Here is a 21,785-nt window from a genome sequence, read left to right on the forward strand (position 1 = left end):
GTGGGAGGGTGTTGGTTGGTGGCTTGGACAAGGGGGTGAAGTCAGCAGTAGCAGAAGGGCGGGGGCGGCTAGACTCCTGTCCTCATCAGGGTCAGGCCAGAGCTAGATTTTTTTTAAGATTTTATTTATTACAGAGATCACAAGTAGGCAGAGAGGCAGGCAGAGAGAGGGGGGAGCAGGCTCCCCGCTGAGCAGAGAGCCTGATGCAGGGCTTGATCCCAGGACCCTGAGGTCATGGCCTGAGCCACTCAGGCGCCCCAAGAGCTAGATTTTGAAGATAGAGAAGTCAGGGGACTTGACAAGAGGGAAGGAGATGGCCAAGCCAGGCAGTGGAGGAGAAGCTGGGGCTCCCAGTAAAATACTAAAGGAAGCTCCTTTCACCCTTCAAATTGCTCTGCTGTTGAATGGGCTCAGTCTTAGTCCATTCAGGCTGCCATAATAAAATACTATATACTGGGTGGCTTATGAGAAACAGAAATTTATTTATCACACTTCTGGAGGCTGAACAAGACCAAGATTCCAGCAGATCTGGTGTCTGGTGAGGGCCCTCTTCCCAGTTCATAGACAGCCATCTTCACCAGCTGTGTCCTCAAATGGTGGAAGCCTGGATGTCTCCAGGCTCTCTTTCATAAGTGTGCTAATTCCATTCATAAGAGTGAGAGCCCTTTTGATTTAATCACCTCCCAAGTGCCACACTTCCAAATACCATCACACTGGGGATTAGGTTTCAACATATGAATGCGGGAGACACAAACATTCAGTCTATAGCAGGGTTCCCAACATTATCTGTCTGCCCCTTTTGACACCTTTGAGGAGGGACAGTCTGTAGGTAATTGGTGGGTAATGAGACGTAATGAAAGGGCCATGAGACGGATAATGATGAAAACTTAATTCAAGATCTTTCTCCCTTTGACAAGTTTTTAAAAAGATGTTGGTTACTGCCGGTTGTCTTCCGGATGCAGTTCTGAGATGAGCCTTGTTCCCTGGACCACCTTGATGAGTTAGCAAGCATCCTCTGGGTGAGAGATTTCCCTCCCTTGTCCACCGGGGTTGGAGGCGGGAAGAAGAAGACCAAGGCAAGGCAGGCAGCAGGTTTCAGTCCAGCAGGCGTGGTGTAGAGATGCTCTCAACAGGTAGCCCCCTTCGGCATCTGTGTGTGCCTAAAGCTGACCATGAATTTCGTCAGGAACGTTAACAGCTGCCAGGGTAATGCCGGGTGCCCTGGGACCCAAACCAGGCAGCGCCACATACTCAATTACCAGACAAACTGCATAAGAATTTTCCATTGTATCTGCATATCAGGACTGCCTGTAGGATAACACCAAAGGGGCTTCTGTGGAATTCTGGAAGACATTACGACAATGGCTTTCTTTCCTTTATTTAAAGTGAACAAACATTACCGCAATATACATTTGTGGACCAACTCAAAAGCCTCCTATTCCAAACTTCCTTCCCTCTGCTCTCACTACTTGGGGCTGCGTAGAAGGAGGGGACAGGGGAGACCGACAACATTTTTTCAGATGCAAATATTCCCTTTGGAGTGCCTGGTGCTTCAAACCACTGTTTATTTATGCTAGTATCCCCCATGCGGCAGGGTTGATCTGCACATCCTTTTCCAGTAACTATAGCAAGTTTTCCAACTGGGCACTGAAGAACCTCTCTGGGGTCCAGAGGAGACAGCAGGCAGGGCTTGACCCTAGCTCCCTTCGCCAGGGAGCACAGCAGCTGTCAGTCTGTCCATTTCGTGGTGAGCTTGAGGTCAAATCTCACCGAAGAATGGCTTTCCCTTCTTTAAAATGAGTAGTCTGAAAAGACGAAACCAGAGAGGGAGACAAACCATAGGAGACTCTTAATCATAGGAAACAAACTGAGGGCTGCCGGAGAGGATGGGAGGGGGACTGGGGGGCTGGGGTAATGGGGTGATGGGCATTAAGGAGGGGATGTGATGGAATGAGCTCTGGGTGTGACATGCAACTGACGAATCACTGAACTCTACCTACTAGAACAGAAAATAACAACACACTATATGTTAACTGGATTTAAATAAAAATAAATAAAAAGTTTGGAAACCATGGCCATTTTCCCATATTCGTGGAGCATCTTCTATATACCAGGCACTGTTTAGGTGGAGATACAGCAAAGCAGCACTTGGCTCCCAGGTACTCCCTTTACAGAGGGTTGCACATACTTTTCCCACACATTTTAATCCCAGCTTCTTAGACCAGAAGTTCCACGAGGGCAAGACTAGCGTCTTGTGTCCTTCATCTCCTCCTCAAAGGACAGTCTTTGTTTTTGATTTGGTTTGGTTTTAGAGGGGGAAGGGGTATGGGGGGGAGGGAGAGAATCCTCAGGCAGACTCCCCGCTGAGTGTGGAGCCTGATGCAGGGAAGGGATCCCAGGACCCTGAGATCATGACCTGAGCCGAAATCAAGAGTCAGATGCTTTACCCACTGAGCCACCCAGGTGCCCTTCGAAGGACAGAATTTGAACAGATCTTACTGAACACAGCAGGGGACATTTGGGTTCTGGATGGGAGAGTGCAGAGGGACAAGAGGACATCCAACTAGAAGGTCATACCTTTGCCCTGGGTCATTCACAGAGGAGATAGTGAAGATGCAGATGATTTTAAGCATTGACAGTCCTGTGCTCACTTCGGCAGCACATATACTAAAATTGGAAGGAGCCGAGAGTCCCATACAACCCTGCACGCATGCACAAACATATACACACACACATGTGTGCACACGCTATGCCCAGAAGCTTGGCCAAAGCAGTTATTTAATGTTTACTTGAGTTTCTCATTTTATGAACTGGGGCTGACGCAGCCTTGGGGCACTTGGGTGGCTCTGTTGGTTAAGTGTCTGTCTTCAGCTCAGGTCATGACCCCAGGGTCCTCAGATCAAGCCCCACATTGGGCTCCTCGTTGAGCAGGGAGCCTGCTTCTTCCTCTCCTTCTGCCTGTCATTCCCCCTGCTTGTGCTCTCTCTGTCAAATAAATAAAGAAAATCTTTAAAGAAATTATTTATTTATTTAGCTTTATGGCGGCGGGGGGGGGGAGCTTTAAAGGCACTAACATGAAAAAGGCTGCCCCTTGCTATCTAGTGTAGCCAAAAGCCAGAGCTGAAAACTAAAAGTATGAAAACTTCACCAATCAGTCCTGGTTTCACAATTGAGGGAACTGAGGGCTAGCGAAAGCTAGTGACTTGCTGTGGGGATCCATGAGACAACCAAGATTGGAAGCTAGGCCCCCTGCCTCTGTCTAACGTTCTTTCCACGTGAGCAGAAAACTTCCAAGGAACACAGAACAGAACATCTCCCCAAATAAGTTAGAAGTTATTTCAGGTTTCTTACATGATTTGCAATTCAACAAATGTTTATTGAACATATACTATGTGCTAACGGAGCTGGCATTTGTGGGCAATAATAGAAGGGTATGGCACCATTCTTATCCTCCAGTAGCTAACTGAGGAAACAAGAGGCAAAGATTTGAAATAGTTAGGTAAAAATAACAGGCAGTATGTGAGAAGTGCCAAAATTGGGGGAACAGCAAGTCCAAGCGAGAGCTCAAAGGAGACAGAAGGCACTGCTTCCCATCTCATAGTGAAGGTGCCTTTAAGCCAGGCTGGAGAGGATTTAACTAGAGAAGTTAAAGACCACCTCACTTCTCAACTCGAGGGGATTCCCTTCACATCAGAGGCCACCTGGCTAGGGAAAGGGAGATATTCAAGGAAGCTGGGCTGATCAAGGCCCAGGGATTTCTATTTTTAAGGGCTACCCATGTGATTTTGATGCTTAGTTAGATTTGGGGTTCACTCATGTAAAGGATAATGCAGAATAGATTGGATAAGTACACCCCAATCCTTCTCTCTCTAGCTCACCCTTAGTTTCTCTGGGTGGTGAATATCAATAATTCTTGTCTACTTTTTACTGAAGGGAAAACTGAGGGTCCAGAGACTCCCCCCCACCATGCCCCGAGACTTTCAATGATATGTTGAACGTCATTCGGCAAGTAGTGTGGTCTCTGGTTTCCTGCCAACCAGTAGAAATAAAAATATCAGAAGCTATCATCTCAAGGAAGATTTTGCTTCATTTCTCAGCAAGACAGATCAGACCTACTCAGAGTTGTAGGCTGGCCAGGGGACAAAAAGGAGCAAGTCTCTGGAACTGCCAGGTGTGTGGGACAAAGCCCAGGGTGAGGTTAGAGACTGGGAGCTCTGAGTCCTGAGTCCTAGCTTTGCTGTGTGACTCAGCCCCAGCCACTTCCCCTCTCTCTTGGTGTGTCCTTTGCCTATTAATAACGATGTCCAGCGTCACTGTCGGGATTAGCTACCAGTAATGGCAAATGCACAGTACAGTTAGTCCCGATGTGATTCCTGGGAACAGAAGGAATCCACAGTCATCTGTCAACTGTTGTGGGTAAAATATGTACCGACTGCCTTCGGAGTAGAAGTGCTTTCTTTCCAGGGGAGTGAGCTAAAGGCCCGGGGCTGGGCCCTGCCCTCTATAGGGGTACTGGCCAGTGTGGGGGCCCTAGAGTTCCTGGCCAAGAGCTGTCTGGTCTTAGGAGGAAAAAGAAATAAAGGGCAGGTTATCTGGAGGGAAAACAGCAAACATCCATCAGAAGGAAATTAACCTGAGAACTTTGGCAAGCCTGGTTAATATCTGTCATAAATTGTGGTGAAATATACAAAACATAAAATTGACCATTTTAACCATATTAAGTGTCTAGTTTGGTGGTATTAAGTATATTCGCATCATTGTGCCACCAGTACCATCACCCACCTCCAGAACATTCTTCATCTTGCAAAACCAAAACCCCGCACCCGCTGAACCGCAACTCTCCATTCCCCTCTTTCTCCAGCCCCCCCCCCCCCCCCGATCACTATTCTACTTTCTGTCTTTATGACTCTGGCAACTCTTAGTCACTTCAAATAAGTGCAACCACATGGGATTTGCTTTTTGTGGCCGGCTTACTTCACTCCATAAAATGTCCTCAATATTCATGTCATAGCATGTGTCAGAATTTCTTTGCTTTTAAAGGCTGTGTAATAGTCCCCTATAGGTACATACATCTTGCTCTCTTGCTTGTTCATTCATCAGTCAATGGACAGCTGGGTTGCTTCCACATTTTGACTATTGCAAATAATACTGCTATAAACATGAGTATACAAAGCTCTTTTCTAGACCCTGCTTTCACTTCTTGGGCTCCATACCCAGAAGAACTATGGGATTATATGGTGACTGGCTGGCAATTCTATTTTTCACTCAAGGAACCACTATATCGTTTTCCGCAGTGGCTTCACCATGTTACATTCCTACCAGCAATCCATAAGTGTTTCGATTGCTCCATAGCCTTGTCCACACTTGTCATTTTCTGTTGTTTTCTTTTCATCAGAGCCATCCTAATGGGTGTGAGGTGACATCTCACTGTGGTTTTGATTTGCATCTCCCTGATGATGAGTGATTTGAGCTTTTTTTTTTTTTTTAATTTGCTTACTGGCCATTTATATGTCTTCTTTGGCGAAATGTCTGTTCGAGTCTTTTGGCCATTTTTTTTTAGATCGGGCTGTTTATTATAGTTTTGTTGTTGAGTTTTAAGACTTCTCTCTATATTCTGGCTATTAATCCCTCATTAGACATGTGCCTTGCAATTTTTTTTCTCCCATTTCCCCCATTCTGTGGGTTGCTTTTCACAGCTGATAGTGTCCTTATCTGACAACCTTGGGAAAACTGGGAGATGTCAGAATTCAGGTTGGTTTTTTTCTTTTTTTTAGATTTTTATTTATTTATTTGAGAAGGACAGAGAACTTAGAGGGAGAATGAGAGAGAGAGAAGCAGACCCCCCAGTGAGCAGAGAGCCAGACTCCAGGACCCCTAGAGATCATGACCTGAGCCAAAGGCAGATGCATAACTGATTGACCCATCCCAGTGCAACTAGAAGTCGGGTTTGGACCTTGAAGAAACTGGATTCACAATCGACTTATTTGATGTTGTGCAAGCTACTTAACCTCTTTGAGCCTGCCTTAGTTCTTCCATCTGAAAAATGGGGATGATGCTTAGCATAGAACCTAGCTTGTAATATTGCTTTGATGATGTGTAAATGAGATCGTATGTCTCAAATCTTACCCCTGAACCTAGCCCAGACTAAATACTCAGTAAGTGGTAACCTTTATTGTGTTTAAGAAGGAACCAGAATGATGTAAGTGAAATGTGATCTTCGTTATTATCAAATGGGTGAGTAGGCCAACAATATTACACCACCAACCCAAACACAGTAATATTACACAATAATTAACACTTGTGTAGCAAGTTGCAATTTACAAAGCATTTAAACATTCATCATTCATTCAACAGGCTCCACTGGAAACATGATGGGTAAGGCAGTCGCGCAGAACTGAGCGGGACTACCATGGGAAAAGGTGGTCTTAATCAGGACATGAGTGCTAAGAAGACAGAAGCATGGGGTGCTGATGGGGGGCACAGAGAAGGTGAGTTCAGATCAGGGGAGGGCTTCCAGGTGAGTAACATGGACCAAGGATTCACAGGATTATGGGGTTAGGGGGAGGAAAGGTGCGCTGGAAGGGACTGAGCATTTGAGATAGAGGGAAAAGCCACTGCAAACTGCGGAGGTGAGAAAGGCTGGCTCGCTAGGGAACCGCAGCTAGTGTGTCATGGCTGGAGCTAGCATCTGAGTGAGACAAGTAGTAGGAGTCTAGAGAGGTGGGCAGATGCCAGGCCATGAAGGGCTGTGTAGACCAGTGTAAGGACTTGGGATTTTATCCCGAGAGGAAGAAGATGCTGTTGAAGGGTTTAAAGCAGATTCGTGATGTGACTGGCTTTGCTGTTTAGAAAGATCTTCGGCTGCAACGTGGAGGAGAGCGGAATGACAAAGCCCAGCCTGGGAGAGACCAGGTAGAAAGATGAACTAAAGGAAGGACAGTGAGGCGAGGGAGAAATGAGGGCTCAAGGGACATTTAAGACAAAATGGAGCAGATGTGGGGACTGATTAGATGACCTTAGTTCACTCTTTGGGAGCAATTTAGATGTTAGCATCATTTTTTTTTTTTCATTTAAGATGAGTAATAGAGGCTGAGGAAGGGGCAATGATTTGACCGGGTCCGAGAGCCAGAAGGAATCCAATCAGGACTCTGGCATTCTACCCGGACATCTCTTGCTCGCACTTCTAGAACAGGCCGTTAGATGAGTTTCTAGATCTTTACTGTAAATCCCTTTTAAGGAATTCAAGTCCTGTTTCCCCACCAACTGCTTTGCAGCATATAATCATTTCAGAAGTATTTTATCTGAGTCTTTAATTGGTTGTCAGCGTAGGATGTCTTCATACCCCTGAGCTTTAAGACATTTTTTCCTTTCTTTCTACTTAGTGTTTAATGAGTAGCCTGGAAGCAAAGCCTTCTATCCCAGGGAGGCTCAGATGAAGAGTCCAGGGCTCAGAAAGAATGAGCCTAAGTACAAGGCTTGGCCACTAATTAGCCACAGGATAGAACAAGTCACTTTCTCTAAACTCTCTGAAAACCCTGGGGACTAGAACATATGAATGCATACTCACTCAAATTCAGGAGCTTTATGAGTCTCTTCTAAAGTAAGTATGCCTTCAAACTGTGACTAGCCACTCTCTCACGAATCTTTTTGGTAAGTTGGGTTTCTGATGCCGTAATATGCTTACAGCTGTTACGGATTTTCCCCAAAACTCGGTTTGCTCAGCAGGGAGCATGACGGCTCTGTAATTGCTAAGCCGAGTGTTATCAGACTTAACTGTCAACCAAGACGCATGGGTTTGTTTGTATTTTTCTATGCACTTGTACTGCTAAGGCTCCCTTTCTTGGGCAGGTTTTGCGGGGGGGAGAGAGGAGTACAATTCTCCAAATTATAAAACCAGAAGGGGGGGGGATAAAATGAATGAAGGTGAATTTACACTTTACGGGAAACCCAGCACCTAAAGGCGAGGTCCAGTCCTGAGAGGCCGGCCCTCCTGAAGGTCCCCTTGTGTCCCCTGGCTTCCGCCAGCAGCAGGAGGGGCTGGGCTCCAGGCCCGTCACCAGAGGGCTTGAGGCTCCTGCAGGCGCATGCCCCCCCGCTCCCCCCCTCCATGTGGGGAGCACCCACAGGCCAGTCTGGCTGTGACACGGCGGGACTAGAAGCCAGGGACAGGCCGAGTCAGTCTCTGTGCAGGGCCCGGGCAGGCTCTCACCTGCAGGTTTCGGCCCCTCGCCGCCTGGCATCCCAGCACCTCGAGCATCTCCCCGGGCCCCAGGAGCAGAGACGTCACAGGAGGCGTGGAGAGGATCCCAAGACAGAAACGGAGAGGGGATAAGGCCCTTGGTAAACAGTCAAGCCCTAGGCGGGTAGAACAGAAACGCCGTTGAGAGGACAGTCATTCCAAAGCTCCTGGGATTCAGTCAACAAACATTTGTCTAACACCCACCTATGCAAAGTCCCCATGACTGTTACAAGCTTGAAGTTGCGGCCATCCCCCCTGCCTCATGGCCTGTGCTTACAGGGGCCTAAACACAGTCCACACAGGTCATTGTCATTCTGGAGAGGCTGTGGGGGTGGTGGGGTGGGGCGGGGAGCAGACACAGGAAAGGAGGCCGCCTGGAGGTAGTGACTTTTGGGCCCAGGCTATAAAGGAGAGCTCCAGATGGGTCTTCAGGGAGTGGACTGAAATTGAAGGGAAACCTCTCCCAGTTGTCATGGCCCTGGGTCCTTCTTCCTGTCCAACTCTGGCCCTGGAGTCAGGTCTGCAGAGGGGAAGGACTTGACCGCTTCCGTTGACCAGCGGGGGGAATCGGGCAGGAAAGGAGAGCACCTTTCCCTAAAGAAATCTATCATGCAAGTGTCTTCCTCTCCAGACCATGAACTAGGGCAAGTACAAGACTTAGGCCCCTGTGAATCCCCAGCCACTAGCACAATTCCCAATTTATAGTAGGTGTTCAATACAGGCTCAGTGAAGGGTCTGGAATATTTGTCCCATAACTTCAAGTGGACAGCCCGGCTTTTCATGACCTGGGAAGACACTTGTTTTCCTAGAAAGAAAAAAAAACTGTCTGCCTGGGAGCATTTGATTTTGCAGTAGGCAAAGGGGCTGCCCCGTTAGTCGTGGTGCTCATCACAGGTTCCCATCAAATCTGTCCTGTGATCAGCACAATATCCCAGTGCTTTGCCCCCTCCAAGACTCAGGCTCTTCTTACAACCAAGGAACTTCTGAGGCCTTGTATTCGTTTTAACACACACCCTGTGGAGACAGTGTCCTGCCTTCAGTGCCCCAACCCAGTCAGGGGATGCTGCCTATCTTTTGAAACCCAAATTCTTCCTCTCCTTGGAAACCTTTCCTGAGAAAAGCCCACACGCTGTGACCCCTCCCGATGGTCTTGGCTGCACACCTGAATGAGACATTCGACAGGTGATCACACACGAGTCAGAGATGTTTTGCGCACCGCCTTTTCTCCCAAACAGATGAGGAGCCCCTTGGTGCCAGAGATGATGTCAACTGCTTCTCCGTCCCCAGGAATGTCTCCCAAACGAGCTCTGCACATAGGTGTGCAATAAATGCTTGCTGATCGAGGGAAAGGCAGAGAGCGGAGACAAAGCCTTTGCTTTGTCTATGACTGGTTAATTAAAATTCTACCATCAGGTTGCCCCAGAAGCTGGACAGACCAAGCTGTCTCAACTCTGGATTAGATATCAGGAAGTCTTAGTTGTGGTCCTGACTCTGTCACTAACCAGCACGAACTTTGGCAAGCCAGTCAGCTGCTTTTGGCCTCAATTTCCCCAGTTAAAAAAATAAACTGCTACTTCTGGCTAAGGATTTGTCTTTAACCCCCTGGGTGAAACAACTGGAGATAAAAAAAAATAAAAAATAAAAAAAAGGACAGTATGAAGCAACAGTTTTCAAGACAGTAGGCATTAGGCAACAAAGGACGGTGATCCCAGAGAGAAAACAAACAAGGCAAGCCCTATGAATGCCTCAGCTTCTTTTTAATAGTTCTGCTGAGATGTAATTGACATACCATGCAATTCACCGGTTTAAAGTTTACGGTTCAATGTCTTTGAGCGTATCACAGATATGTGCAAGCTTCACCAATTTTAGAACATTTTCATCGCCTCAAAAAGACACCCCATACCTTTAGCTGCCTATTCCATATTCCCTCCAGCCCTTAAACAAGCATTAACCTACCATCTGTCTATAGGCTTCCCTATTCTAGACATTTCAAATAAGTGGGATCATGTAACACGTGGTCTTTTGTAACTGGCTTCTTTCACTCAGTATGTTTTCAAGATTCATTCACGTTGTATATACTTCATTCCTTTTCATGACCAAATAATATTCTGTTCTGTAGATATAGCGCATTTCATTTCTATATTCTTCAGGCAACGGACGTTTGGGTTGTTTTCACCTTTTGGTTATTATAAATAATGCTGCCATGTACGAGATTTTTTGTGAATATATATTTTCCTTCCTATACCTTGGAGGAGAATTGCTGGTCCATATGGTAACTCTATGTTTAAATTTTTCAGGAACTACCAGACTGTTTTTCAAAGTGGCTGCATTATTTTAAATACCCACCAACAACGTACAAGCGTTCCGATTTCTCCACATCCTTGCCAGTACTTGTTATTATCTGACTTTTTGTTATTATAGCCATTCTAGTGGGTATAAAGTGGCATGGACTTCATGGTGGTTTTGATTGGCATTTCTCTGATGACATTGAGCAAGTTTTCATGTGCTGATTGGCCATTTGTATCTCTTCCCTGGGGAAATCTCTTTTCATAGCCTTTATCCACTTTTCAATTGGGTTATTTCTATTTGTATTGAGTTATAAGAATTCTTTATATAGTTTAGATACAACTCCCTTGTAAGATTAATGACTTCCATATATTTTTTCCCATTCTGTGGGTTCTCCTTGTGCTTTGATGAGTAAGCACAGAAGTATTTAATTCTGATGAGGTCCGATTTATTTTTGCCTTTTGTTGCTTACCCTTTTGGTGTAATAAAGAAAAATCTTTTGCCAGGGTGCCTGGATGACTTGGTCGCTGGGATGTCTGACTTTTGGTTTTGGCTCAGGTCATGATCTCAGGGCCAGGAGATCAAGCCCCATGTCAGGCTTGGTACTGGGTGTGGAGCCTGCTTAAGAGTCTTTCTCTTCTTCGGTTCCTCCCCCTTCCTTTACCTCTCTCTCCCTCTCAAAATAAATAAATAAATAAATCCTTTGCCGAATCTGAGGTTATGAAGATTTACCCCTATGCTTTCTTAAGAGTTTTATAGTTTTTTTTAAAAGATTTTATTTATGTATTTGAGAGAGAGAGAGAGAGAGAGAGAGATCACAAGTGGAAGGAGAGGCAGATGGAGAAGCAAGCTCCACACTGAGCAGGGAGCCCAATGTGGGGCTCAATCCCAGGACCCCGGGATCAGGACCTGAGCCGAAGGCAGATGCTTAACCAACTTAGCCACCCAGGCACCCCAAGAGTTTCATAGTTTTCGCTTTCATACTTATGTTTTTAAATCCATTTTGAGTTGATGTTTGCATATGGTGTGGGGCATGGTCCAACTTCATCCTTTTATATGCGGTTATCCAGCTGTCTCAGCACTATTTTTGAAAAGACTATTCTTTCACCATTGAATGATCTTGGCAATCTTGTCAAAAATCAGTTGACTGTAGACACATGGTTTTATTTCTGGAATCTCCATTTTATTCCATTGACTTATATGTCTATCCTCATGCCATTACCATACTGTCTTGATTGTCATTGCTTTGTAGTAAATTTTAAAATTGGGAAGTGTGAATCCTCCTACTTTGTTCTTCTTTTTCAAGAATGTTGTGGCTATTCTGGGTCACAGGCAACTCCATATGAATTTTAGAATCAGCTTGCCAATTTCTAAAATGAAGTCAGATGAGATTCTTCTAGGGATTGCATTATAACTATAGCTCAATTTGGGAAGCATTGCTATTTTCACAATATTAAATCTTCCCATCCATGAGCATGGGATGTGTTCCCACTTAGGTCATTCATTTCTTTCAACAGTGTCTGAACTTGTTCAGAGCATATAAGTGTTATGCTCCTTTTCTTAATTTTATTGCTAAATATTTTATTCTTTTTGATGTTATTGTAAATGGAATTTTTAAAAAAGATTTTATTTATTTATTTGAGAGAGAGAGAGAGGGAACATGAGCGGGGGGGGGCAGAAGGAGAAGCAGGCTCCCCGCTGAGCAGAGAACCTGATGCAGGACTCACTCCCAGGACCCTGGGATCACGACCTGAGCCAAAAGCAGATGCTTAACCGACTGAGCTGCCCAGGTGTCCCCTTGCTGAACTATTTATTAGCTGTACTAGTGTGTGTGTGTGTGTGTGTATTCCTTAAAATTTTCTACATACAAGATCATGTCTTCTGCAAAGAGAGATAATTTTACTTTTTCCTTTCCAATCTGGATGCCTCTCATTTCCTTTTCCTGCCTAAGTGCCCCAGTAGAACCCCAGTAAAATGTTGAGCTGCAGACGTTTTGTTCTGTTCCTAATCTTAAGGATAAAGCATCTATTCTTTCATCATTAAGTAGGATGTTAGCTGTGGGTCTTCTGTAGATGTCCTTTGTTTCCTTCTATTCCTAGTTTGTTGGGTATTTTTGTCATGAAAGGGTGCTGGATTTCGTCATATGCTTTTTTTTTTCTTTTTTTGCATCTATTGAGATGATCATGTGATTTTGTTTTTTATTCAGCTGCTATGATGCATTACATTATTTGATTTTCAGACGTTAAACCAACCTTTTAGTCCTAGGCTAAATCCCACTTTTCATGGTGCATAATTCTTTTCATATGCTGTTAGATTCAGTTTGCTACTATTTTGTTGCAGATTCTTGTACCCATATTCATAATAGATAATGACATCTAGTTTTCTTGTGATGTCTCTGGTTTTGGTATTAAGATAATCAGGGTAATAGCAGGCCTCAGAATGAATTGGAAAGGGTTCGATCCTTTTCCATTTTTGGACAAGTCTGTGAATAGTTAGTATTAGTTCTTTGAATGTTCTTATAATTCAGTAATAAACCAACTGAACTTGGGGTTTTTCCTTCATGGAGAGGTTTTTTTAAAAAAAATACTAATTTAATCTCTTCATTTACAATACATCTATTCAAATTATTATTTTCTTCTTGAGTCAGTTTCAGTAGTTAGCGTTTCTCTGGGAATGTATCCATTTCACTTATCTAATTTGTTGGCATATAATTATCCATAGCACTCCTTTATATTTATGTAAGTTCACTTCTGATTCTAGAAATTTGAATCTTCTCTTCTTTTCTTGGTCAACCTAATGAAAGGTTTGTCAATTTTGCTGACAAAAGAAACAGATTTTGGTTTCATTGATTTTTCTCCATTGTTTTTCTATTCTCTCTCCCATTAATTTCCACTCTGATCTTTATTATTTCCTCCTGACTTGCTTTAGGTGGAGTTTGCCCTTATTTTTCAGTGTCTCAAGGTAGAAGATTTGGCCCAACTGCCTTCAGAAAGTTTCCAGGATAGGAAGGGGAGCTGAGGCAGAGCCTGGCAGACTCCCTGAGCTGAGGACACCAGTCAGAGATATCAGGGAACCAAGTCAGGTAGAGCTTGTGTGTTTTGTCCGGGTTTTTGGTTGTTTCAAGTGAGAGGGCAAGACCAGTCCCTGTGACTTGGTCCGAAGTGGAAACTGCACAGTTTAAAATACACAGTTTTAAAATACAGCTAAGCTGCATTTAAATCTCAGAGTGGATTTTCTAAAAAGAAGAAAGGAAAGAAAGAAAGAAAGAGAGAGAGAGAGAAAGACAGAGAGGAGAGAAGCCGGGGGAAGAGGTAAGAGTTTGTGCAACTGGATAACAGAGACAAGGCTGGTGTGATCAGGGGTGGAAGCCATCAGATACACAGGATTCCAAATTACGAAAAGAAAATGTATTTTCTTTTCTCCTTATTGAGATACAGTATGCACCTAAGGAAGACTATTTTCTTAGATTTAGAAAGTCACCAGTGCATGTTGATGTTGTATCATTGTTAATTTTCTCTTATTTTGCCCTGCAGTTGGGAGGAAAGAGAAGGATGGGGGGGGGGAAGAGAATCTGTTCTTTGCTCTTTTTAGGGTTTTTGTTTTGCCCAGGGACATTTTCTCAACGCTGATACTGACTCCAAATTTCATCACTCAAAAAGTGATAGCCACTGACAACTGACTTTTATCCTAAATTCTACACATATATTTGCCAACATTCATTCAACTTAGAAACGTGAGTGTGGACAGATTTCTTTTTAGGTAAATGACACCCAGTGCAATCTTTCCATACACTATATGTTGCATCAGCAGCACTTGAAAGCTTTGTGGAAATACAGAACCTCAGGCCCTCCTCCCTGAACAGGTAATTCTTATGCACATTACACGTTCAGACACATACTGCTGCAGAAAGCACAATGATCAATGGTGTGTGTGTGTGTGTGTGTGTACACATATATGCATCATATATGTATATAATATATAGTATTATATATATTATAAGTGAGTGTGGGTATAGGCATGCATGGGAATGAGCCACATAAATGTAGCATCTGTAGGCTCTATGGTAGACCATCTGTTTCCAAGTTCAATTACATCGTTCTTGGGGAGGATTCAGTTTTGCATAGGCTGTTGGACTAAAGATTCGTTTCCTACTAAACTATTGGCTAGAGGCCTCCCTTGAGTTTTGGCCATGTGGGTCTCCCATACAGCATCTCATCACGTGGCAGCGGGCTTGATCAGAGCAAGTGAGAGGACAAGAGAGAATGCCAGCAGGATGGAAGTCGCGATCTTTTGTAACCTAATTGCAGAAGTGACATCCCATCACTTTTGTCATGGTCATTAGAAGCAAGTCACTAAGTCCTGCCCACACTCAAAGGGAAGGCCTGAATACCAGAAGATGGGGCTCAGTGAGGGTCTTCTTTGAAAGCTGCCAGTCAAAAGTGGAGGGTATCCATAAAAGAGAATTCTAGGGTGTGGGTACACAGGGGGCTTCGATTGTATCTGTAATGCTTTACTTCTTAAGCCCAGTAGTGGGCACGTGGGTATTTATCGTAATATTTTATATAACTTCTTTAGGTCTGAAACATTTCCTAACAAAGAAAAAATGCGGGGGGGGGGGGTGCCTGGGAGGCTCAGTCAGTTAAGCATCAGCTCTTGGTTTTACCTCAGGTCATGATCTCGGGACATGGGATCCCGCCCTGGGTTGGGCTGTGGGCTGGGTGTGGATCCTGCTTGGGATTCTCTCTCTGTCCTCCCTCTGCACCTCCTCCTCCTCCTCCTCCTGCACTTGCTCTCTAATTGAAAACAAAAGAAAAAAGAAAAAAACTACAGTTGAATAGGCCTAATCACTGAATCTGTTTAAGAAAAAAAGGATGAAGGAGTGGTTATTCAGAAGAGGGAATGAGAGAAGGTTGAGGGCCCAGGGGCTTGAGGATTGATAGACTCATTTGTACTTTTAGTGAAGGCTTTCTAGATGCTCTCTAGTTAACATCAATGCCTCCTGCCTCCCATCTTATACAGTAGCACATCTCACTGTCTGACATTAATATTATGTAGGTGTGTATGTGTGCATCTGTCCACCCGCCCCCCCCCCCAGGGATTGTCAGATTCTGGAAGGTTCATATCTCAAAGGATTTTCTTTCTCTTTCTAGCCTATCTCATTGAGCACTGCACTTTACACAGTGCCAAATGAATGCATGCAAACCAAATTGGACTGAATGCTTCCCCATCCCCATTCTGACATTTGTGTTAAGAGTTTAGAGACATTATATCTTAGAATCCATTAAGGCCATAACCACAGAGTGAAACAGAAGGCATAAATCCCTTTGTCACTGTCATTAAATAGAGAGAGCAGAAAAAATAAGTAATTACCCATATAATGTAGTGAGGTATCACAAACTCCTCTCCCAAATAATATATTCCGTACCGTGAAGCCTCCTCTTCATTTATAGAGCCATTTCTTTAGGCTAAGGGATTATTTCCAATAGAGCTGTTAAAATATAATCTTCAAATGGAAGCTAAATAAACCTTAATGCAATATTTCTTAATGTCTACAGGGATACAGACCTCTTTGAGAATTTTAAGAACCCTGTGGGTAGGGCTGGCTGAGTGGCTCAGTCAATGAAGTGTCTGATTTCAGCTCAGGTCATGATTCCAGGGTCCTGGGATGGAGTCCCATATCCGGCTCCCTGCTCAGCGGGGAGCCTGCTTCTCCCTCTGCCTGCCACTCCCCCATGCTTATGCTCACTCACTCTCTATCAAATAAATAAATAAAATCTTAAAAAAAAAAAAAAAGCAAAAGGAGGGGCACTTGGTCCTGGGATGGAGCCCCGCATTGGGCTCCCTGCTCAGCAGGAAGCCTGCTTTTCCTTCTCCCACTCCCCCTGCTTGTGCTCCCTCTCTCTGTGTCTGTCAAATGAATAAATAAAATCTTGAAAGAAAAAAAGGAAGGAAGGAAGGAAGAAGGGGCATTGTTAACTCTGTTGGAATGGTGGCAGGCACGGAATAGCATGGCAACCCCATCTTTTTCTCTGGTAAGAGAGAAACCTTTCAATCCACACCCCACCCACGGCTTACCCCTTGGGCCCAGAAGCACAGAACGTGCCATGTTGGAAGGGCTTGTGGGCTCATGCTGTTTCTCTTGGCCATTACTTTAACCCCCCCCCAAATAATCCCTTGACTTCTTTGAACTTCTTGGAAGAGAAATGATGAGGAAGGGCCAAGAACACACAGCTGACCTCACCGCCTCATCTCTCCACTATGTGAAGCTTTTGGGGAATCCATAAAGGAGGCCCAGACACAGTCTCCGAAGGGGCTTTAATGTATTTTAAAAGTTTTCAGAAACAGGATTTACCAAATGTTCAAAAATAATTTTGATGAATCACAATTGTGAAGAAACAGTTTTCTGTCTTTATTACAAAGTTATTTTTAAAGCGCTTCTTCATGAATCATGCAAAATAGCTGATTGCAACAGAAATTGTCATCTTCACAACTATTTCTGAGAGAGGGAAACTCTAGTTCAAAAAAGGCAACCAATATTTTAATTAAAAGAACGATGTTCTGCACAGTAGCAGAAAGGATACAGTAATGAAACCATACGCTCCCCAAATGTAAATTATATCATTATTTAAATTACTATTCTTAAATTCTGATGCCATCTGAATCCACAGTGAAGCTCTAAATTATCTTGGCAAATGGCAAATCCCTCTAGATTATTCTGTTCTTCCCAGATCAGAGCAACATTATATCTTAGTTTTTGAAATCAGAACCAACTTTTTTTTTTTTAAGATTTTTATTTCTTTGACAGAGAGAGATCCAGCAGGAGAGGAAACACAAGCAGGAGAGGGGTGGTGGGAGAGGGAAGAGCAGGCTCTGTGTGGAGCAGGGAGCCCGATGTGGGGCTTGATCCCTGGACCCTGGGATCATGACCTGAGCCAAAGGCAGACGCTTAAGGGCTGAGCCACCCAGGAGCGCCCCCCCCAAATTTTTTTTGAGGGAGAGAGACATATTGATTATAAGGGTCTATGCTAGCTTCTATTCCAAGTGAAATGAGGAACACTGAATTCTTTCACAAGCATTAACAGCACATACCATTTCTTTGTTAAAAAAAAAAAAGTAAGAATTTTAGAGGAAGAATATTATCTCTAGTCTCAGATCCTTCTGTTCTCACTACCATGAATACCAAGCATCTGGTTGTACTGACACTCATAGTCTCAGGACACAATGTTTTGAATCGCGTGGAGGGCATTCAGAGCTTCTAGAACTACGCTGAGATGCTTATGGCTACCAGACTCCTCCCTGTCTCAGATGTTTCTTGCACTGTGACAGTTGGCCCTATATGCTAAGCACTTTACCCATAAAGTAAACACAATTAATAAAGATTAACACAATTAATCCCCCCAATGACTCCATGTTGGGGTACCAGTGGGCTGAGTAATGCGTCAGAGACTATGGAGCTAAGTTAGGTGCAGAGCCGGGATTTGAACCCAAACAGTCCAGCTCCAGAGTAACACTCTTAACCTCTAAACGATATGCCCCACTCCCTAGAGCAGGCCTTCAGTAATTTTCAACACAAATGCTTATTTGTTGGATCTTTTTTCTCTAAACGCATATTGGACCTTAAATGTCTCAGTGAATGTAGATTTCAAAGTTACTGTCCTGGGAAGCTTCTGCTGCTCAAAACCTTTTGTGAATTCCTTCTTTGGAATCGTTTTGAGAGCCTGTACAAGCCACAGAAGGAAAGGTGCCTGTACGAGCCACAGAAGGAAAGCAGTGAATCTGTTATGACGACCCCTCCTCTTTAAATCAAGACAGTGGGGGCACCTGGGTGTCTCAGTGGGTTGAGCCTCTGCCTTCAGCTCGGGTCATGATCTCAGGGTCCTGGGTCCCCACATTGGGCTCTCTGCTCAGTGGGGAGCCTGATCCCCCATCTCACTCTGCCTGCCTCTCTACTTGTGATCTCTCTGTCAAATAACTAAATAAAATCTTATTAAAAAATAAATAAAGACAGTGTTATTCAGTTTGGTGAATACCTCATTTGCCCAACATGTTTCCGAGTGACATTCGTTTTTCTGAAAATTGCATTCTCTACTAAAAGAAGAAAGACTGGCCATGGTAGAACATAGTCCCAAACTATGATGCACAGACATTTTTTAGTTGACTAACTAACAGCTACTGAGCAACTAGTCCTGGAAGTGCCTGGCCCCAGGGATACAGGATCAAAGGGACATCTTCCGACTCTCAGGGAGCCCTCAGCCAGGGAAGGGAGACAATCAGTGTGGTAAGTGCTTTGACCAATGTAAGCATGGGACGCCCAGGGTGCCCAGAAGAGGGGCCTCCAACCCAGACATGGGGCGAGGGCCAGCTTCCTAAAGGAGGAGATGAGGTCGAATTTTAAAAGATAAGTAGCTGTGGCCACACAGAAAAGAACCAGGGCACAGACTGGGAAGGTGACGCCCCTAACTAGGAGACGATGTCCTTGGACAAGCTCACCCCTACCCTCCTGGGTTTCTTTTCAGAAGGCGATAACCACATTATTTTATGTTCACACCTGGGATTCGAGTTGTGTTTGCCTTTCAGGGCAACCTGGAAAGATTTGCTGATGGTCATTTAGAAGTTGCCCGACTCTATGTGGCTTGTTTGCTTTTGTAACTGAACCACGTAGAGGTTTTCAGGTTTCCCCAGAGTTGGGCTGATGGAATGATCAGAAAGCAAACCGGTATGCTAAGGAGGACACTGTCAGAAACTCCTCGTACGCTGCAGGTACACGATGACCATTTGAGAAACAGAGAAAGGAGTGAATCTTTAATATCGAGTCTCAGTAACTTAAAAAAAAAATAGCTTGTTTTCTTCATTTCCGGTGAGCCAAACTAAGAGAGAACAACCCACGCATGGAGAGGAACGGCTGTCCTGGTAAAGGCTTATAGTTTTCTCGAATATCAAGTTCAAGGACAGTAACCTGGAACCATGAGTGGGAGATACAGTAATCCAAGAAGGGGTCATTCTCTTCTGTGGCTTACCTTCCCTTGAAAGCCAAGCTACCCAGGGATCACACAACAGTGTCCTTGGCGGGGGTGGGGAGGGCTTAGGGGATGGGGAAGTACTGTCTGACACAGTGGGGCTCAGTGCTTAGAGATGGCGACAGATGGTGAGAAGTACAATAGCCTGGTCGTGGGCTGAAGCAAGAGTTTGAAGGTCCTCTTCTCTGTCGCCCCCATCCTCTAGGAGAGAGCAAGAAACAGAACACGTCAAGAGGAAGCTGAGGCAAGGCTTAGGGAAGGCCTCAGGCATGGGTTGCTGCCTGGGAAGAACAGGCTTTCCTGGGATTTGAGAGCGAAACGATCCTGAGTAGGTGGACACACCGGGCCCTTGCTGAAGGAGCTACAGAGAGAGTAATCTCATTCCAGGAGAGTCGACTCAGACCTCCTTCACCATGGAGCCATGCAGACATGGCTCTGCGGGCTAGGTTGGGGCAACCAAACGTTGTCCGTCCCCCCTAGCGTGTCCTTTTATTGACCCTACCATGGCACCAAAGATACATCCATTGCTTTTCCTCTTCCGGAACATTCTAAGCCACCGTAACTCACTCACAATGAGCTTTGGTTACTTTTTAAGATAAGTATTTGTTGGGGCGCCTGGGTGGCTCAGTGGGTTAAGCCTCTGCCTTCGGCTTGGGTCATGATCTCAGGGTCCTGGGATCCAGCCCTGCATCAGGCTCTCTGCCCAGCAGAGAGCTTGCTTCCCCCCCCCTCTCTGTCCACCTCTCTGCCTACTTGTGATTTCTCTGTCAAATAAATAAAAATAAAATCTTTTTTTAAAAAAGATAAGCATTTGTTGAATGCCCAGAGAAAGGGCCACAGGACAGTGTGGGATAGATGCGGAGGAGGAGAAAATACTCCGGGAGGCTGTTGCTGAGACGGATAGATCAAAGTGCCCAGAGGACGCTGGTAAAGAAATGGCTGAAACGAAATAGTGTGTCTTGAACACCTGTAGTGTGTCTGGTGTTCTCATAGCTCCTCACAAAAGAACTCTGGGTAGTAGGTATTACTCTCTCCATTTTTACCTGGTAATATTCTGAGGATTAGAGATATTAAGTTATTGGCTCGGACAGATAGGAAGTGACAGCTGAACCCACGTCACAGGGATTCTCAGTACGATCGCCGTGCTGCCTTGAGGATGAAATTGTCTGAACAGATGTGTCGGCCAGGGTCTGACTGGGAGCAAACACTGCGTGAGCAATTGAACCAGCGGGGATTTACTATAAATACAAATACTGTATAGTCTTACTTATATGAAGTACTAGGATAGTCAAATTTATAGAAATAGAGAGGAAAATAGTGGTTGCTGGAGGCTGAGGGAGAGGAAAAAAGTGGAATTATTTCATGGGTATAGAGTTTCAGGGTTTCTTTTTTAAAGATTTTATTTATTTATTTATTTATTTGAGAGAGAGAGAGAGAGAGAGAGAGAACATGAGCAGGGGGAGGGACAGAGGGAGAAGCAGACTTCCCCGCTGAGCAGGGATCCCACTATGGGACTCGATCTCAGGTCCCTGGGACCATGACCAGAGCTGAAGGCAGACGCTTAACTGATTGAGGACCCAGGAGCCCTAGAGTTTCAGTTTTACAAGGTGAAAAGAGTTCTAGAGATGGCCAGTGATGATTAATGTCACTGAACTGTGCACTTAAAATGGCTTTGATGGCAAATTTGAAGTTATACGTATTTTATCATGATTTTTAAAAATTTTAAAAAAGCAAAAGTAAAAAAAAAAAAGCAAAAGTGAAATAAAGATATACATAAGATTTAGACATACATAAGATTTAAAAAGTCATCATTGGGGCACCTGGGTGGCTCAGTGGGTTAAGCCTCTGCCTTCGGCTCAGGTCATGATCTCAGGGTCCTGGGATCAAGCCCCACATCGGGTTCGCTGCTCAGCAGGAAGCCTGCTTCCTTCTCTCTCCCCTGCCAGCCTCTCTGCCTACTTGTGATCTCTCTCTCTGTCAAATAAATAAATAAAATCTTTAAAAAAAATCTATAGAGGTGACCATGGGAATACAAGATTGATGTCCAAATTTAAAAAGTCATCACCAGCAGACCTGAATTGTAATAAATATTGAGGGATATCCTTTAAGCAGAAAGAAAATGAAACCAGATAAAAATATGTGGATCTATACAAAGTAATAAAGAATATTACAAACAGAAACTTTATGAGTAAATATATAAGATATTTTTCCTATTTCCTAAATCTCTTTAAGAGATAATTGAC

The 21,785-nt window shown here is 44.4% G+C and overlaps 1 long non-coding RNA gene across 1 annotated transcript in view; it reads right to left on the reverse strand.

Annotated features, from left to right (window-relative positions):
- Positions 1–462: 462 nt before the first annotated feature.
- LOC101690122 overlaps positions 463–21,785 on the reverse strand; it is a 31,139-nt gene continuing 9,816 nt past the window's right edge. Inside the window, exons 2-3 of the long non-coding RNA XR_200160.3 lie at positions 8,210–8,355; positions 463–1,805 (exon numbers count right to left, since the gene is read on the reverse strand). This is a non-coding gene — a long non-coding RNA (uncharacterized LOC101690122). The remainder of the gene's footprint in view (positions 1,806–8,209; positions 8,356–21,785) is intronic.

The sequence above is a fragment of the Mustela putorius genome, unplaced genomic scaffold (assembly GCF_011764305.1).
Source record: "Mustela putorius furo isolate JIRA1106 unplaced genomic scaffold, ASM1176430v1.1 tig00003901_pilon_pilon_pilon, whole genome shotgun sequence".
Classification (NCBI taxonomy): domain Eukaryota; kingdom Metazoa; phylum Chordata; class Mammalia; order Carnivora; family Mustelidae; genus Mustela; species Mustela putorius.